Source organism: Rhinoraja longicauda, chromosome 10 (assembly GCF_053455715.1).
Source record: "Rhinoraja longicauda isolate Sanriku21f chromosome 10, sRhiLon1.1, whole genome shotgun sequence".
NCBI classification, from domain to species: Eukaryota; Metazoa; Chordata; class Chondrichthyes; order Rajiformes; family Arhynchobatidae; genus Rhinoraja; species Rhinoraja longicauda.
The window spans coordinates 46025137-46046068 of record NC_135962.1 but is presented as its reverse complement, the minus strand read 5'-3'; the positions used below and the strand labels follow the sequence as shown (position 1 = coordinate 46046068).

At 43.2% G+C, this 20932-nt stretch overlaps 1 non-coding gene across 1 annotated transcript; it reads right to left on the bottom strand.

Moving 5' to 3' along the window:
- Positions 1 to 1223: 1223 nt before the first annotated feature.
- trnak-cuu (transfer RNA lysine (anticodon CUU)) lies at positions 1224 to 1296 on the bottom strand. The gene has a single exon. It is a non-coding gene; the product is annotated as a tRNA-Lys (tRNA).
- Between the last annotated feature and the right edge of the window lie 19636 nt (positions 1297 to 20932).

Genomic DNA, 20932 nt, shown 5'->3' with positions numbered 1-20932 from the left:
CCCACCCCTTCCCTCCCCTTCCCTTCCCCCCTTCCCCTCCCCCCCACTCCATCCCCCTCAACCCCCTTATCCTCCTTCTTCCTCCTCCCTCCTCCCTTCCTCCGTCCACCCCTCCTCCCTCCCTCCCTCTCCCCTCTCTCCCTAGGAGATAGATTTAAACTTTAAAATATGAATAACTAAAAATATAACATCGATTTCAATGAAACTTCTTCCATTGGCACCAAAGAAACGACGGTGAGTAAGGTGGGCCTAAAATTGTTGCGCTATCGTGTACCGTTTTGGCTGTAGATGAGGAACAAATAAACAGACAAACAAACGAGAGTTTTAGTATATAGATGACCACAAATTAACAGGAGATGTGTAAACACACAGGAAAAGCATTAGAAGGCGACAAAAAGGAAGGGAACAGCTAACTTCGATGCTGGCCACTTTGAGGATATTTAGGGAGTACGGTATTATCAGAGATTACATCTTTCAGGTGAGCTGCTAAATCTCAGTCCTTGCTCAAGTGGACATAAATGATCCCACTGAGAACAGAATAGATTGCAAATGTAGGAATTTTGAGCAAAAAACAAACTGCTGCAGGAACTCAGCAGGTCAGGCCACATCTGTGGAGGGAAATGAACAGGTGCCATTTCGTGTCGAGACACTTCTTCAGAAGATGGGTAAGAAGGAACTGCAGATGCTGGTTCACACCAAAGATAGACATAAAATGCTGGAGTAACTCAGCGGGTCAGGCAGGATCTCTGGAGAAAAGGAAAAGCTATCGTTTCAGGTCGAGATCCTTCTTCACCTACTACTTTTCTCCGGAGATGCTGCCCGGCTCGCTGAGTTACTCCAGCGTTTCGTGTCCTTCTTCAGAAGATCTGCATTGTTCTGAAGAAAGACAGTAGAGTTCTCTCTGGTAACTTGCCAATATTTTTTTCCTCGATAAATCTCACTTAAAACTGGTTGATGATCATAGTGGAATTGTTGTTTGAGAGGACTTGCTGCCATGTACATTTTAGATGTCAGAATTCCGTCATTCTAAAGCAATTACATGCAAAATGTGATTCAGAACCCATAGAATACGAATGGTGATAGAATCGATAATGTTAACATGTTTCAATGGCTGTAAAGGACTTTAAAGTCAGTAAAGTGGTTCAATATTCTTTATTGTCGCGCATGCACTGCACAATGAAATTTTTGCACCCGTTGCCATATTTTGGTGCCAAAGAAAGGGTCGCCCAACGTGGGGCTCGAACCCACGACCCTGCGATTAAGAGTCTCATGCTCTACCGACTGAGCTAGCCGAGCTATGCTGCCTCGTACTTCTCTCCTGTCAAAAGCCTAAGCAGGTTTGATCTGAACCCAGGCTTTGATTACAATTTTGGGGGAAAATCCGAGTAGCTTTAAGGCTGACGCAGAAAGTAGCGGTTCTACCACACGGAGGGGGTCAAGGAAAGAGTGTTCATGTCGCGGCCCTGTTTCCACCAATCTTTCTACCGCTATGCACTGGACGATGCAAGACGCCATCGTAGGCAGATGCAGGGAAGTGGGCTGAACAATTTCTAATCTTGTGGTGTGGACTCGATAAGAAGACCACACAGAGAATAATAAAACATTGTAAAGCCATCTATCAATGCAAGATTTATGCAGCTCTTGCCTTTACCCCGCCAACAATACTTTCCAGCGTAATGTCGGCTTGGTCCCCAGTGATTGGCAATGGTCCCCGGTGATTGCTGCGCTTTTGTGATGTGTGCAGGTGATCGGGCTGAATAATAGTGTGAAATGGGAAGTGGCCAAGCGGTGGGGGGGAAAAAAATCATCCCCAAGGATCTCCAGGCTTCGAATGAGACTTATTGATTCATCTGACATGTTTTGGAGAATTTAGATTTAACAGTGCTGATGTACTGTATGAACTACGGGTAGAGTTGAAAGAAGATTAGGAATTTGACAGTGTCACAAATTATGCACTGAGGATTATATTAAAGGTCATCCTCACTCTCACCTTTTATGTCTTTGGCATCTTTTAAAAGGCTGGAAACTGCAAGTGTAGGCATCAGTCAGCCACTTGCAAAATAATTTCGCTATCTATCACTTCCTTGGAGTAGGGGGAATGGCACCGTAAAATACTTTGGTACGTGATTTATCACCAGTGAAAGAATGGAAATATAGTGTGGAAGATGGTGGTTAGCATGAATCCTGGGCTTGGGCCAATCCCTCTTTTCAATCACTTGTCCTCTGCATGGATTTATAACTCTCCTAGAAAAATAGAGGGCCGTTGTCTCATATCGGCTGAGTGTACGGTCAATTACAGCATCTTTCTGCACAGTTTATGGACTGTGTAGGAAAGAACTGCAGGTGCTGGTTTAAATCGAAGGTAGACACAAAATGCTGGAGTAACTCAGCGGGACAGGCAGCATCTCTGGAGAGAAGGAATTCCTTCTCTCCAGAGATGCTGCCTGTCCCACTGAGTTACTCCAGCATTTTCTGTCTACCTGTTTGTGGACTGTTGACCTTCTGCAAACAGAGTGGAGAAACAAGAGATTGCAAATGACTAGCAAACAACTCCAAACAAATGCAGTGATGTGTCCACGTATCTTCCAACTACAGACTGAGGGTGTATGGAACGAGCTGCCAGAGAAAGCAGTTGAGGCAGGGACAATCACAATGTTTAAAGCAGGTACATGGATAGGACAGGTTTAGAGGGATATGGGCCAAATGCAGGCAGGTGGGACTATTGTAGCTGGGACATGTTGGCCGGTGTGGCCAAGTTGGGCCGTAGGGCCTGTTTCCACAATACAATACAATACAATACAATACAACATATCTTTATTGTCATTGTACCCAGGGGTACAACGAGATTGGGAATGCGCCTCCCATACGATGCAATAATTTAAGTAATTAACAGCAACCCAACAAAACGAAACAATTGTAACAGTTTTTAGACAGGGTAAAGTGCAAGTTGATCTATGCGTTGTGGCCATCCGGCTCAGCAGGACCGGTTCATAGCAGCTATGGCCCTGGGGATGAAGCTGTTCCTGAGTCTGGAGGTGCGGGTGTAGAAGGCCTTGTATCGTCTGCCCGATGGAATGAGTTCGAACAGACTGTTGCAGGGGTGTGAAGAGTCTTTGTGGATGCTGGTGGCTTTTCTGTGGCATCGTGTGTTGTAGATGCCCTCCAAGTCTGGTAGCTGTGTTCCGATGGCCCTCTGAGCTCTATGGACTACCCGCTGTAGAGCTTTCCTTTCTGCCTCCGTGCAGCTGAGGTACCACATAGGGATGCCATGCGTTAGGATGCTCTCTATGGTGCAGCGGTAGAAGGTCGTCAGCAGCTGTTGGGGTAGACCAGACTTTTTCAGTGTTCTTAAGTAGAACAGTCTTTGTTGTGCCTTCTTGACCAGCGCAGCAGTGTTATTGGACCATGTTAGGTCCTCCGAAATGTGAGTGCCCAGAAACTTGAAGCTGGACACTCTCTCCACACTGTCCCCGTTGATAGAGATCGGGGCATATTCCCCGTTATGTGACCTACGGAAGTTGATGATCAGCTCCTTGGTCTTGGTGGTATTTAGTGACAGGTTGTTATCCGAGCACCAGTCCGCCAGGTTCTGCACCTCCGCTCTATAGTTTGTTTCATCCCCGTTGGTGATAAGCCCGATCACCGTTGTGTCGTCTGGTGTTGGTGTCGAATGCAGGAACACAGTCGTGTTTGAAGAGGGAGTAGAGCATGGGGCTCAGAACACAGCCCTGTGGTGTGCCGGTACTCAGGGTGATAGTGGAGGACAGGTGCGGGCCCATTCTCACTGCCTGCGGTCGTTCCAGTAGGAAGTCCAGGATCCAGTCACATAATGACGAGCTGAGGCCTAGCTGGTGGAGTTTGGTGATGAGCTTGGTGGGGATGACCGTGTTGAAGGCGGAGTTATAGTCTATGAATAGCATCCTCACGTACGTGCCCTGTCTCTCTAGGTGAGTCAGGACAGTGTGAAGAGCCAGAGAGATGGCGTCCTCTGTGGATCTATTTGCCCTGTATGCAAATTGATGTGGGTCCAGTCAGTCAGGGATGCTGGATTTGATGTGTGAGAGGACCAGCCTCTCAAAGCACTTCATGACTATCGGCATTAGGGCAACCGGGCGGTAGTCGTTCAGGTTGGAGATCTTTGCTTTTTTCGGCACCGGAACTATGATAGCCGACTTCAGGCACTTGGGGACCGTAGCTAGAGATAATGACAGGTTAAAGATCCTGGTGAATACCTCAGCCAGCTGTTCAGCACAGTCCTTCAGTACCCTTCCTTGAACTCCATCCGGTCCTGCAGCCTTGCGTGGGTTGACCCTTTGCAGAGCGCGTTGTACCTCCTGTGTGTTCAGTTGCAAGACCTGTCCCACTGCCTCGGCTGGGGTTCATTCACTCAAGGTGGTTTTGCCAGTTTCAAAGCGGGCAAAGAAGGTGTTAAGCTCGTTGGTCAGTGCCATATCGCTGTGGGGGCAGGCAGGGCTGCTCTTGTAGCCAGTAATGTCCCTGACACCCTGCCACATGCTTCTGGTGTCCATGGTGTTGAAGTGGTCTTCCACCCGTTGCCTGTGGGTGTCTTTGGCCCTTTTAATACCTTTGTTCAGGTTTGACCTGGCAACACTGTATGCTGAAGTGTCACCAGATTTAAAGGCATTGTTGCGTGCCCTCAGCAGGTTCTGTACCTCCTTGTTCATCCAGGGTTTCCGGTTTGGGAACATCTTTATCTCCTTGCCCACTGTGACATTCTCCACACAGCAGTTGATGTAGGAGAGCACAGTGGATGCGTATTCCTCCAAGTCTACCTCTGAACCGTAGGTGGCCTGTTGTGCAAACAGGTCCCAGTCGGTGCGATCAAAGCAGTCCTGGAGTTGTAGGGTGGCATCCTCAGGCCATATTTTGACCGTCTTTATTGTGGGTTTGGTCTTGCGGATCCACGTTGTATGACTCTATGACTCGATGACCGAAGAATGGTCCCAACACAAAATGTTTACCCATTCCCTTCCACAGATGCTGCCTGCCCCCGTAAGTTCATCCAACAATTTGTTTTCTTCACATCAATTGGCACAATCGTTATGGCCTGAATTTATGTAAAAATGCGAATGAATGATCAAATTAGCTATCTGGGACTGGCGTGCTTCCGTTCACTCTTTCAGTGTAAAGGAAACATCTCAACTCGAAACATCAACTGTCCATTCACATCCACAGATGTTTGCCTGACCTACTGAGCTCCTCCAGCAGGATTTTTTTAACCTTCAGCGGGTGTGTATAAAAGTCTTTCCAGGAGTAACCTTTCACTTTGGAATAATAATGGTGAACGGTGCACTGTAGCAATGAAAACAAAATTGCCCTTCGGGAGACATGAAAGGATTATACCGGAAGAATAAACGTGAAACAAACTTGTCGAATTAAACACTGGTTATTTTACACTTCCAGTGACATTTCTAAACAGATTTTGCAACATTGGCATGTCAGTGCGGATAATGATAAAACTAATCTAAAGGTTCAAGCCTGTGAAACATGATGAAATTTATTAAAATAATGCTGTCAGTGGAATGAATTCCAATTTTATTTTTAAAACAGTGCACAATACGATACAGGAGCAAAAAACAGGCGATTTATCTTAATATGAGTTTGCATATTCCCGTCTAACAGGCTCCTAATAGATGGCTCCAAGCTTGCAATGTGCCCTTTTAAAGGTTATATATTTACTGTGATATGCCGATAATGGATTGGCGATTCCTAAGTGGACTGCAAGTAACGTGAGATATACTGTACATCAGACATCGGATGCTCTTTGCAAATGTCTTTTAAATATTCTAATCGTATCTGTCTTTGCCATTTCTTCCGGCAGCTTGTTCCATGTGTGAAAATCGTGTCCCTCATATTCCCCTTTAAATTTCTCCTGTCTCACCTTAAACCTGTGCCCTCTAGTTTTAAACTCCTGCACCCTGGGAAAAAGACTGGTCTATCTACCCCATCTATGTTTCTAGCACCCTGACACAGACGTGTTCCAGAATATCAGCGTAACCCCTCCCAAAACTCTCTGTCTTCCAGTACCCTTTCTCCCTGGTGAAAACCGATGAGAAGTGTTCATTAGAATCCCACTACAACTCCGACTCCACAAACTGTTTTCATTTTTGGTCCCTGAGGGGGCCTAATCTCTCCCAAGCGGCCCACTTGCTTCCAGGATAAAAGATTCCCCTTAATCGTAACTGAGCAAAGGTTCACAGATTAACTCCTGGGATGGTGGATTTGTCTAATGAGGAGACAGTAATCAGACCAGCCCTCCACCCTCAAAGGTATAGAGGTGTGAACAACTATCGACCTCTTTGATGATCCTCGGACGATCCTTGATCGGACTTTCTGGCTTTACCTTGCACAAAAAGTTATTCCCTTATCATGTATCTATACACATGTATCTATACACTGTAAATGGCTCAATTGTAATAATGCACTTTCTGCTGACTGGTTAGCTTTTCACTGAAGTACTACATGCCTGCTCCTGTGAACTGAACTCTCGATAGACACAGAAAGCTGGAGTAACTCTGCGGAATCCAAGCTGCTCGTGTTGGCTGTGTGGAGTTAGCATGTTCTCCTTGCGGCTACATAGGCTTCCTCTGGATGCTCTGTTTTTCTCCCTCATTCCAAAGACAAGCGGATCTGTAGGTTCATTGGCCGCTGTAAATTGCCCCTGGAGTACAGATTAGTGGCAGAATCTGGGAGAAAGTGAGAAGAACGTGGAAAGAATAAAAATGGGATTGATTTATCACGGGTGTAAATGCGTGGTTGGTTGCCTGCACAGACTCAGTGGACCTAAGGTCCTTGGTCCAAGCTGTACCTCTATGACATGATGACTGTTTGCTGAATCAGACGAATTTGCTGAATTCCCAGCTGTTTGGGCGGCATGGTGGCACAGCGGTAGAGTTGCTGCCTTGCAGCGAATGCAGCGCCGGAGACCCGGGTTCGATCCCGACCACGGGTGCTGTCTGTACGGAGTTTGTACTTTCTCCCCGTGACCTGCATGGGTTTTGTCCGAGATCTTCGGTCTCCTCCCACACTCCAAAGAAAATGTAAATTGATAAATGTAAAAATTGTCCCTAGTGAGTATAGGATAGTGTTAATGTGCGGGGATCACTGGTCGGCGCGGACCCGGTGGGCCGAAAGGGCCTGTTTCCACGCTGTAACTCTAATCTCTAAACTAAACTACCCAGGGAAAATGTAAGTTCTGATCAAAGTTCATCGATCAGAAATATTATCTGTCCTCCTTCAACAAGACATTGGTGAGGCCACATTTAGAGTATTTGTTCATTTTTGGTCACCCGGTTATAGAAAAAATGTTGTTAAGTCTGAAAGGATGTTGTCAGGACTCGAGAGGTTGTGCAGATTAGGACTTTACTCCTTGGTGTGCAGGAGGATGAGGGGTAATCTAATAGAGGAGAAAAGATCATGATAGGAATAGATCAGGGAAATACACTGCTACTTTTGCCCAGAGTAGGGGAGTCAAGAACCATAGGTTCTCTGGTTTAAGATTTAATAGGAACCTGAGGGGCAACTTTTTTTACAGAAAGGATGGTAAATATATGGAATGAATTGTAGGAGGAGGTAGTTAAAGCGGGTACTATCACGCCATCAAAAAAATCATTTGGATAGGTATGTGGATAGGATAGGTTTAGAGGGACGTGGGCCAAATGCACGCAGGTATGTCTAGTATAGATGGGACATGGTTGGTGGCGTGGGCAAGTTGAGCCAAAGGCCCTTTTGTCCTGGTGTATGACTCTACGATTCTACTCTCTCTGCCTGAATTACCAAGTATTACTTACCGTACAAGCATTTCCTCTTTTTATTTATGAAAAGTAATCTTTTTATGAACGTAACTTAGTTCTGTTTTGTATGTGCGCGTGCCTCTATAGGTATGGGCTTTAATGTCTCAAGTGTAAATAAAACCTTTAAAATCTTTTAAGTATAATCTTCAAAAATGTTTTTAGCTTTTAACTGGTCCCAGGTGAGCTGAAGGGAGGGGTTCTGGGAGTGTCTGGCTGTCAAAGCTGTTGTGTGACAGGGAATAGAAGTCAGCACCAGGGGCCATAGTGGAACAGGCATCATGACCTGCAGTAGGCAGGCTGCAGTAGGCAGCCTGTCAGTTACCATTGGGCAATGGAAGAGCTGCCCCATTAAATCAACAGTGGAATCAGGAGGGCTCTAAAGTAACTGACAGAAAACTACAGGACTGGAACCTATGTAATCTCAATAGGTTGCTGGAAATGTTTCCATGTACAACTGAGTTGAACAGATCTGCCGTTGCGGAAGTAAGCTACAGCAAAGATACTGCCTTGTACTCTGAGCTATTACTTTACATGAATTGAGACACAAGGTATCGGCACGGTGGCGCAGCAGTAGAGTTGCTGCCTTACAGGGTTCGAACCTGAACTTGTACGGAGTTTTGTACGTCCTCTCCATGTCCTGCGTGGGTTTTCTCCGAGATCTTCGGTTTCCTCCCTCACTCCAAAGACTTACAGGTTTGTAGGTCGATTGGCTTGGTGTGAATGTAATTTGTAGGCTCCTAATAGATGGCTCCAAAGAAAATTCCCTTATAGAAATATTACTATCAATCCTATCCCTTACTGGAACCATATTTAATTATGGAAGTGCATTAGTGAAAAACAGGTAATGCTGCCGGTCACCGTGGACTTATGATTACTTTCCTGTCCATATGAACATAGATATAGAACAGAAGTTTAGTGATATCAGGGAAGGCTCAATATTTCTTCAAAACACAAAGGATTCTTAAACTGATGCTGTTTTCCTTTTGTTAAAGCATTCTTTTGGAACACATATGGTATTATATACTTTCACTGAGTTCACAAAGTTAATTTTAAATGTGATTATACGATGAAAAAGAATATCCAGTGAAATAATGGACAAAGATAGAAAGACTTATGGCATTGTGGGTGACAACCACACACCATTTGAGATACCAGCTATCAAGACAGATGTGTATAGCAATTCATTCTTCCCTCCATCGCCCGGCGCGGCTCGGCCGCGGGACTGAACAGCGCCCGGTGCGGCTCGGCCGCGGGGCCTTCCATCGCCCGGTGCGGCGCGGCCGCGGGACACCATTCTGCTTTAGTTAAACATTTTGTTCAAGATGGCCGCGCCGTTGTGTTTGGCTGCCTGCCACTGTATGTTTCTTTTTTTTTTTCCTAATCAGATGTGCAGCACTTTGGTCAACGTGGGTTGTTTTTAAATGTGCTATACAAATAAAATTGACTTGACTTGACTTGACTCACATAATTAAAGCATGGAATAGTCTTCACCCTACTATAGTTATTCAACCAGACGCAATTAAATTTAAGGCAGCTCTTCTCCAAGAAGCCCTTCTTGCTTAAGTCCATACTCCGCCACCCCCAGTTTAAATTCCATTTGGAATATTTTGGAGGACCAAGAACCTAGAACCAAGAACAAGCCTTTGTGAGATTCTGCAGAATTTGGAAAATTGCCTTTACGTTGGAAATTAATTTGAAATACACTAATTGTCCTTCATTTGTTCATAGAATGTCACCAGCATAGGTGGCATTCTTGTTCATCCCAAATTGAGGAGATGTTTAAGGTGTAATAGGTTGAAGGTGAAGGGGACAAGATTTAATAGGAATCTGAGGTGTAACCTTTTCACACAAAGGGTGGTGGGTGTATGGAACAACCTGCCAGAGGAGGTATTTGAGGCAGGCACTATCCCAGCATTTAAGAAACAGTTAGACAGGTACATGGATAGGACGGGTTTCGAGGGATATGAACAAAATGCAGGCAGGTGGGTCTAGTGTAGCTGGGACATGTTGGCCGGTGTGAGCAAGTTGGGCCGAAGGGCCTGTTTCCACACTGAATCACCCTATGACTCTATGTTTAAGATTGAAGCACATTGGCGGGTGTGGAATTACAGGGGGGCCCGAAGAGGACAGAAGATTTCCTTCCCTGAAGGACATTAGGGAGCAGATGGAGTTTTACGACAATCCTAGGTTTCCACGCTTACTGTTACTGTTACTTAACAGTTTAAATCCAGATTTAATTAATCCTTGAATTTATGTTCGCCAGCTGTTATCTTGGCTTTGGACTCACGTTCAAGGATCTATGGTCCAAGCTTTTGGAAGCTCGCGCAGTGACTGAACCATTATGCTACTGTTTCTACAAAGGCAAATACACAGGAATTTTGTACACAAGAGGATAGGAAAAACAGCAATAGAATCTGTGACGATTTCATCTATGCCTCAGTGAGAAAAAAAATATTGTCCGCACCAGGAAAAATCCACATCGTCCGGCTGAATCTAAACATCATTGGGGGAGGCAGATAGAACTTCATCTTAATTTCTTATCTGACGAATGGTGTCTCTGACTTCCATAAACTCATAAGTTATAGGAGCAGAATTCAATCATGTGGCCCATCAAGTCTACTCCGCCATTCAATCATGGCTGATTTACCTCTCTTTACTTCTCAACCCCCTTCTCCCCACAACCCCTGACACCCGTACTAATCAAGAAATCAAGACTTTGAATCATTTCCTCGGGGATACATTGCATCGTCATCCTAAATTAAGTAATAAAATCACGGGACGGGCATAAACTTCCCCTTTCTGGTTAAAAGCAAGACCACTAACAAATAATTTTTGAAACGGGAGAATGCCAATCATTGTAAAAGACGAAGGGCATTTTATTTATCACCTCAGGGTACCTCAAGGCTCCTCACTCCCAGTGGAGGACTTTTGAAGAACATCACTGATGTAAAGCAGGAAATCATTTCAGTGGTCAGCATGCATTCAGCAATATCCCACAGACATCAATAGAGCTGGAAGACGAGCAGGCATTATGCAGCTTGTCACATATTCCGGAAATTGGCCATCCCGTCATGCTTAGAAAGAACCTTAGCTTAGAAAAGACTTGGATGAAGGGATTAAAAGTACCATTAGCAAATTTGCAGATGATACAAAGCTGGGTGGTAGTGTGAACTGTGAGGAAGATGCTATGAGGTTGCAGGGTGATTTGGACAGGTTGTGTGAGTGGGCGGATGCTCGGCAGATGCAGTTTAATGTGGATAAGTGTGAGGTTATCCACTTTGGTGGTAAGAATAGGAAGACAGAGTATTATCTGAATGGTGTCAAGTTAGGAACAGGGGACGTACAACGAGATCTGGATGTCCTAGTGCATCAGTCACTGAAAGGAAGCATGCAGGTACAGCAGGCAGTGAAGAAAACCAATGGAATGTTGGCCTTCATAACAAGAGGAGTTGAGTATAGGAGCAAAGAGGTCCTTCTGCAGTTGTACAGGGCCCTAGAGAGACCGCACCTGGAGTACTGTGTGCAGTTTTGGTCTCCAAATTTGAGGAAGGATATTCTTGCTATTGAGGGCATGCAGCGTAGGTTTACTAGGTTCATTCCCGGAATGGCGGGACAATCATATGTTGAAAGACTGGAGCGACTAGACTTGTATACACTGGAATTTAGAAGGATGAGAGGAGATCTTATCGAAACGCATAAGATTATTAAGGGGTTGGACACGTTAGAGGCAGGAAACATGTTCCCAATGTTGGGGGAGTCCAGAACAAGGGGCCACAGTTTAAGAATAAGGGGTAGGCCATTTAGAACTGAGATGAGGAAAAACATTTTCAGTCAGAGAGTTGTGAATCTGTGGAATTCTCTGACTCAGAAGGCAGTGGAGGCCAATTCTCTGAATGCATTCAAGAGAGAGCTAGATAGAGCTCTTAAGGATAGCGGAGTCAGGGGGTATGGGGAGAAGGCAGGAACGGGGTACTGATTGAGAATGATCAGCCATGATCACATTGAATGGCGGTGCTGGCTCGAAGGGCCGAATGGCCTCCTCCTGCACCTATTGTCTATTGTCTAACCCAACTTCAAAAGAATCTGAACCTGGGCAGTGAGAAACGGAATAGCCAGGAGACAATGATGAGTCAACCATCTTGGTTAGCTAGAGTATCAGTGCATCTATCGGTGCATCTTCAAGAACCAGCCATCGCAATGCAACCATGCACAGCTGCTCTTTGCATGCCTGCGGTTTGTTCCCTGAAACTTTTAGAATTATGACATTAAATAGATTGTTTCAAGAAAAGTGTTTGAAACTTCAAAGCTGTATTATCACTTAATATGTACCACAGAAAACGTATAATTCTTGGGAACTGCTATTTCACACCTAAAATATTTCATTAAAACAACCCAATGTAACCGTTGAAACTCTGTTTGATCACTTCACGCACAATTTAAATGACACTAAAATTGCATTAACGAGAGATACAGGAAACGGGTACAGGCCTAACAATACTTCAGTATTTTTTACCCTGCTGTAACTCTCATTCATTTCTGTTTTAGTAACTCCAGTTTTTCCTTTGATCAAACACTGCTTTTGATCAAAGAAAGAACTGCAGTTACAATTGCGGTAACAGAAAATGTCAGGATCCTTAAGCAGACAAAAGTAGTTAATTTACCTGTCATTTTCATGTTATAAGTTCTTCCTTCTCCGTTTGTAATGGACCCACATTTGCCTTTGCTAGTCCCTTTGTTGAAACATGTAGTAGAAGCCATTTATGTTCTGTTGTTATGTTTCTAACCAATTTACTTTTGCTATTTTTTGGTTCTCCAATACCTGGTTTTAAAATGCTCCCAATTCTCTAACATACTACCACTTCTGGCAAACTTTATAAGTCCTTGGATTTCACAGTCATAGAGACATACAGCATGAAAACAGGCCCTTCGGCCCAACTTTCCCATGCCGTCCAAGATGCCTTCTACACTGTCCTATCTTTAATCTCTCCACTTCCTGTTAGTTTTTGTGGGAATATATTCCTGGAAATTATGCAATATTTCTCTAAGTGCTGTCCATTGCTCTTCCACGTTTCTTTGTATTTTCTTTGTATTTTCCCAATCAGCCACAACCAATTGTCCCCTCATACCTTCATTGTTCCCTTGGTTTACATTTAAGACCCTAATATTACTTTGTGCTACATCTCTTTCAAACTCAGTATAAAATATTATCATATTATGATCATTCTTCTCTAAAGGCCCATCATTGCTTTGAGATTTTGATTTGTGGAGCAAACTGCAAAATTAAATATTTTTGAGTGTGGAATTGTTCATGAAAACATTTCAGTTGAGGACAGCATCAATGCCTAACTCTGAAGAACGTGGTATTTGGTTTGATCGCACCAGGATGTCAAAGCTAGGTGTTAACTGAGGGTGAACACAGCACCTTGAAGACACAAGGAACTGCACATGTTGGTTTACAAAAACAACACAGATTGCTGGAGAATCTCAGTGAGTCAAGCAGCATCTCTGGAAAACATGCATATGTGATGTATCGGCTCGGAACCTTTCATCAAACTTATTGTGGTGAGGGGCGGGGGGGGGAAGGGGAGAAGAAAACTGGATAAGAGGTGGCGGCTGGACAAAGATCTGGCGAGTGATAGGTGGATACCTGTGAGGCGGAAGGGGCGGGTAATTAGCAAATGGTTGGACAAAGGCCAGAGATGAAATGACCAAAAAGTGTGAGATAAGGATATAAGAGGTGTGAATTGTGAAGGCAGAGGAAATGAATGTGGGTAGAGTCACTCAGGAAACCCAGCAGTCCTCCAGGAAACCAACGGCTGCTTTTTAATTCTCTCGGGCTGCTTCTCCTCTCGGGCAGCGTGTGTGCAAAGAGAAACAGAGGTAACGAGGTAAAAGGTCAAAGAACCTTCATCGGAACAGTGAAGGAGAGCACACAAGTCAATTTGCAGTTCAATCTTTCTGTTTTTATTTTCTGTTTGTAGTTCAATATTTCAGTTTCCAGCATCTGCAGCATTTTCTTTGATTCACATTGTTTTTTTGATAGTGCATCCCTGGCAGGATATCCATCTTTGAGGAAGTCCAAATGCTTGCTGTGATTCAATGTGCCACATGGCCTCTTTCTGTGCAACCATTTCATATAACTGATGGCCACTGCCATGGTACATCAGACCTACTGTTGTACTTCGTGGCCCGGTATCTGTTATACCTTTGTTATGACTCTGGACTGACCACAAGTACACGTGTTTAAAAGGTTTGAAAGCTGGAGCTTAAATCCAGGCTGTTTATTTCACGGCTACCTGGAACCAGAGTGCCCGCCAAGAACATGTTGTTCTCATATATACATGTTGCTACACGGGCAAACAAAGTAGTCCTTGTGATACAACAAAGTAGTCCTTGCAATATCACAACATCCCCCTTGTCTTATATAAAATAAATATATATTTAACAAACACACTCTGAACACAAATGTTTTTTATACATAATTCTGCGCTAGTAACAATTATCAATGGTAACGTGCAGGTTTCTTACTAATACGTCCTAAACGTGTCACATAATCTCCATCAGCATTATGTGCCGGTCGTTCCTTCTCTTTATATTTGGTCTCAGTCCTGTTGCTGTCTGGAGTGACGCAGTGGGGACCAAAGCCTGGTTTCTCCAGTGGAGGAACATCTTTCAACTGCACTCGATTCCGTCTTAATCTGTTTCCATTCGGCGTTTCAATGATGTATGATTATCCCACCGCTGCCGCCATGTTGTACTTCGTGGTCCGGTATCTGTTATACCTTTGTTATGACTCTGGACTCACCACAAGTACACGTGTTTAAAAGGTTTGAAAGCTGGAGCTTAAATCCAGGTTGTTTATTTCACAGCTACCTGGAACCAGAGTGACCGCAAAGAACATATTGTTCTCATATATACATGTTGCTACACGGGCAAACAAAGTAGTCCTTGTGATACAACAAAGTAGTCCTTGCAATATCACAACACCTACCTCTGGCCTCCACACTCTTGCTCTGTTCCTTGCAGGGATTACAGGTTCATCCAACAGTATAAACACATCAGGCATTGATACAGGAGCAACTCTGACTGGAAAATATGTTCATTAATATTTTGATCAAGGCCAACGTAAAATACATCACTGTAATTCCTCTTTCATATACTGCCTTTACTTTAGACTTTAGAGATGGAGCACTGAAACAGGCCCTTCAGCCCACTGAGTCCATGCTGACCAGCGATCACCCGCACACGAAACACTATCTGACACACTAGGGACAATTTACAATTTTACCAAAGTCAAATGAACCTACAAATCTGTAAGTCTTTGGAGTGTGGGAGGAAACCAGAGCATCCGGAGAAAACCCACGTAGTCAGAGGAAGAACATACAAACTCCATACAGACAGCACCCGTAGTCAGGATCAAACACGGGTCTCCGTCGCTGTAAGGCAGCAGTTCTCCCACTGCGCCATCGCCCCTGTGACCATCGAGCAATTTTCGGCTCAAGTTAATGTAGGTTGTATCTCCTTACAAATCCATGGCTTTAAACAACATTGCATTATTCTGTTGGTGGTGCAGCAATGGTTAGGATCACAAAACAAACGGAAGATTAAAAATGGCTTATTGAATTACAAATATCCTTTTATCATTGTTAAAGGTCAGCAAATCATGAGTGATGAAAACACAAATGAAAAATGACAGAAGTTGGTTGTCTTAAAAAGGGACTCCTGAACCTTTCAATCGCTCAAAATGCAATGGCAATGCTGGTCAGATAAATACATTTTATGTATGATTAATATTCTGCACAAGATGCATGTAAGTATGTAGGGGTGCTTCAGTTACCAAGGACTGACGGAAGTAAAAAAAATAACCTACCATTTTTATACTACTGCCTGCAATTGTACTCAAGGCTTTCCTTGTGCTAATCCATCTCATTTGTTCTATTTTAAGACGGAAATAATCTGGTTAATATTGTAGTGATATCTTTAAGTAAAATCACCCACAGCCCCAATTGCACACCCTTGCACCAGCAGTGAATTAACCTGGTGGCTTCGTTTTCCCCCTGAGATGTAAAGCGGACAGTGAAAGGCTTCCTTGACTTTCATAAGTTCGAGGAGCAGAATTCGGCCATTCGACCCATCAAGTTTACTCCGACATTCAATCATGGTTGATCTATCTTTCCCTCTCAACCCTGTTCTCCCGCCTTCTCCCCATATCCCCTGACACATACAAATCAGGAATCTGTTAATCTCCGCCTTAACAATATCCATTGACACGGTATCATAAAAATGCTGGAGTAAATCAGCAGGTCAGGCAGCATCTAGGAGAGAGGGAATGGGTGACGTTTCGGGTCGAGACCCTTCTTCCATTGACGTGGCCTCCACAGCCGTCTGTGGCAATGAATTCCACAAATTCATCACCCTCTGACCAATGAAATTCCTCCTCAATTCCTTTCTACAGTTTCATCCTTTTATTCTGAGGCTGTGGTCTTTGGTCCTGGACTCTCTCACTAGTGGAAACATCCTCTCCACATTCAATCAATCCAGGTCTTTCACTATTCGAGGCTTTGGTGTCTTGAGTAAAGATTAATTCAACTGATCACTAGGCCTCGGTAAATCTTTTGCCCTATTCCTATCCCATCACCCACCCCAATCCTTGAACTCCTCCACCGCTGTCCAGTTAATTTACATAACCATGGTCTAATTGTGTTCCTGGCCTTGGCACTGCCACTGACTCCAGACACCACCACTCTCCTCTGCACTGCCTGTCCTCTCAGTGAGAATTGGTTGAATGGCCCCTTAAATAGCGCATCTGTACAAGGCACAGTAAGAAGCCAGTTCCTCGAGATGCCTCATCCTGTATTGACAAAACAAGTGGTGCTGCAAACATATTTGGACTTGGTACCCACACTGTGTCTGTTTAATGCACGTTTTTTTCTGAGCTGAGTCTTCCGAGCCTATTTTTCTGCATGTTTTCCAGAGATGCTGCTTGACTCACTGAGATTCTCCAGCAATCTGTGTCGTTTTTGTAAACCAACATGTGCAGTTTCTTGTGTCTTCAGGGTGCTGTGTTCACCCTCAGTTAACACCTAGCTTTGACATCCTGGTGCGATCAAACCAAATACCACGTTCTTCAGATTTAGGCATTGATGCTGTCCTCAGCTGAAATGGTTCCATGAACAATTCCACACTCAAAAATATTTAATTTAGAACTGAGTCTTCCGAGCCTATTTCAGTGCAGATATCAGAGTGAAATGGAGCAAGAAACTTAAATCCTTCCGATCCCTTCTCTATCATCTCCTTAATACCACAGGTATACCAGTATGAGAAAGTAAGACATGCATCATGTAACTTCTCACCTCATTCACTAAGGATACTGCACCAGCAATCTTTGAAACCAAGCTCCAAATTAATGATGTGAATAATATAGTTTTTAAGACAAAATTTGCCTAAACACATATCGATATCGCAGTGTGAATCACCGTAAAAATAACTCGTTAAATTAATGCTTGGAAACTTTAAAAAACGATAACTTCCTTTGATTAGACTGCACATAGGTTTGAAATGCAGCAGAACATTTTGTGACATTCAGAAATTTTAAATTGCATTTACAAATTTAATTTGGTTGTATGTTGCTTTGCAAAAAAAAAAGTATTTTGCTTCTGTTCGACATTTTAAGGATCTCATAGTTCTAAACATATTAAAAGTGATCTTAAAAAATGGCCAAAAAAAAGCACTAATTGTGTTATCATGAAATCCTGGTTTTGCAGATAAACATTGTTTCTTTAGTGAATCCTAAGAGATTGCCACTGAAAATTGTAATTGGAATGAGTTAAGAATTGAAAGCACAACATAACCATTATCATGTATTAGTTCCCCGTGATGAATTAATAACATTGGAAGCTCATTACTGCTCAACTGTCTGAACAAGTGATAAACATTTACAATAAGCAAAAAGCACAATAGCAAACAGGGTTTTTTAAAAAATGTTTATTAAACTCTCTGAGAATATATATTTTGTTGCTAAAGGTTAATGCAACATCAAAGTTATCACAAAGATAATATGGCAAAGGCAAATGTCAGCCGGGTATCATTACTAAACCTGAGATAATGGTATACAGATGTTGCTTATTATTAGGGAAGAAGGAACAACATTGGTTTGAAGTGCTGAAAATGAATCAGTCGTAAAATTGGATCCACATACAGTGAGCAGTCAAATATTATCAGAAACAAAATGTTCAAATAACCAATATAAAGTTTCTTGTGCATATTTTGTAGCGATACTGATTTTGAAAGGCTGTAATGGACGAGACTTTCACTGTACCAAAGCATCGGTGTCACACAATCAAGGAGAAGTAACATTGCCTACTTTTCCACATTTGTACTGTCAAATAATGATTTATATAACAACAATTAATTTCAGCTGAGATACCTTAAAATAGTTATTTGACACATATATTGTTTAAATCCCTACAGTCACCGCATGTAACCTATATCTAAACCTACATGAATAATATATTGAAATTGCTACAAAATATGCATATGTAGGAATGCATAATGAAATTGCCAGGGTAGAAAGAGATTTGCATGCTTATTTTTCTAACCACTTGCCAAAGATTTCACATACTGCTGGCATGCTTAAGCAGATTAAAATCTAAGTAAATACAATAAGCTTCAATCTATTAGTTCTTAGAATGATAAAGATAAATTATATTTTTCCATGAAAATTGCTCACTGCTGTCATCTGTTGATCAGCTTAAGCAAGACCCTGGCAATATATCTCCATTGGGTTGTTATCACAAACTGGTGCACAGTGCCCCCTGGTGCAATCCGTTAGCAATTTCGTTTAGTTTAGATTAGAGATACAGCACGGAAACAGACCCTTTCTTTGGAGTGTGGGGGGAAACCGAAGATCTCGGAGAAAACCCACGCAGGTCACGGGGAGAACATACAAACTCCGTACAGACAGCACCCGTATTCTGGATCAAAGCCAGGGTCTCCGACGCTGCAAACGCTGTAAGGCAGCAACTCCACCACAGCTCCACAATTGAGCCCCAAAATGATCGGGTTTAGGTTTATTATTATCACGTGTACAGAGATACAGTGAAAAGCTTTGTTTTGTATGTTATCCAGTCAAATCAGATAATAAGATACATAAATATAATCAAGCCAAACTCAAATACAATAGGTAGAGCAAAGGGAAAGATATCAAGTATGCACCGGTTCCAGAAACAAACTCCAGTGTCCACAATGAGGTAGAGGTAAATCGGACAGTACCCATGCTAACTATATTCCAGTGAGTGCATTACCTTTTGGGGGGAGAGCTAAATTGACAATCCTTATCCCTAAGGTAGACACAAAATGGTGGAGTAACTCAACGGGTCAGGCAGCATCTCTGGAGAAAAGGGATAGGTGAAGTTTCGGGCCAGAACCCTTCTTCAGACTCCTAGATATTCAGACTTCAGGGTCTGAAGATGGGTTCTGACCCGAAACATCACCTATTCCCTTTCTCCAGAAATGCTGCCTGACTCGCTGAGTTGCGACAGTATTTTGATTCTATCTTCATTATAACAAGGGGAGTTGAGTATAGGTGCAAAGAGGTCCTTCTGCAGTTGTACAGGGCCCCAGTGAGACCGCACCTGGAGTACTGTGTGTAGTTTTGGTCTCCAAATTTGAGGAAGGACATTCTTGCTATTGAGGGAGTGCAGCGTAGATTCACTAGGTTAATTCCCGGAATGGCGGGACTGTCGTATGTTGAAAGACTGGAGCGAGTAGGCTAGTATACACTGGAATTTAGAAGGATGAGAGGGGATGTTATTGAAACTTATAAGATTATTAAGGGATTGGACACGATAGAGGCAGGAAACATGTTCCCAATGTTGGGGGTCCTGAACCAGGGGCCACAGTTTAAGAATAAGGGGTAGGCCATTTAGAACGGAGATGAGGAAAACAATTTTCAGTCAGAGAGTTATAAATCTGTGGAATTCTCTGCCTCAGAAGGCAGTGGAGGCCAATTCTCTGGATGCTTTCAAGAGAGAGCTAGATAGAGCTCTTAATGATAGCAGAGTCAGGGGGTATGGGGAGAAGGCAGGAACGGGGTACTGATTCTGAATGATCAGCCATAATTACATTGAATGGAGGTGCTGGCTCGAAGGGCCGAATGGCCTGCTCCAGCACCTATTGTCTATTGTTTATAAACCAGCATCTGCAGTCCCTTCCTACACAATACCTATCCTTCTGAGAGACAAACATGCACATACAGAGATTTCAAACTTTCTGTAATATAGTTCCACAAGCTAGGATACTATCTGATTGACCTCTCTCTCCCTCATTGCGGACATCAGACTTTGTCTTTGGAACTGGTGCACTGCAATGCTGAGAACTATATTCTGCACTCTATACCTTCCACTTTCTCTGAAAGGTAAAAACTGCTTTCAATCCAACTGTGCTCCAACATTAGATGCACTCTGACACATTTTGGGCAATACAGTAGCATAGCTGGTGGAGCTAGGTTCACCGGGTGCTAAACCTGTACCACGGTTAGACACAGAAATGTTAAACTATTCATACAATTAATTCTATTATCTTAAATTAAATATTGTTAACTCATAGACATTCAAATAATTTCATTGTTTGTGTATTCTTAAGTGTTTTAATTCTTAATTTTTTCAGATCATTTTCATTAATACAGACAGAACCTTTTTCCCAGGAAATGTCAAAGGCTAGAGCAGAGCATTAATTTAGTTTAGTTTACTATTGTCATATGTACTGAGGAACAGAGAAAAGCTTTCGTTTGCACGCGATCCAGTGAAAAAAAAAGACTATACATGAATACAATCAAGCTGTCCATAGTGCACAGATAAAGAGTACAACATTTAGTGCAAAGGTGCGATGGGCAAGGGTTAAAGGGGCAAGTTTTTACCCCAAGAACGTTTTGTGCTTAGAATGTGCTGCCAAGGGTGGTGGTGGAGGCTGATACGATAGTGGCATTTAAGAAGCTTTTAAATAGGCACATGGATATGCTGGGAATGCAGGACTATAGAACACGTGTAGACAGGTGTGATTTGTTTATCTTGGCATTATGTTTAGCACAGTGTGGAGTGAAGTGCCTGTTCCTGTGCAGT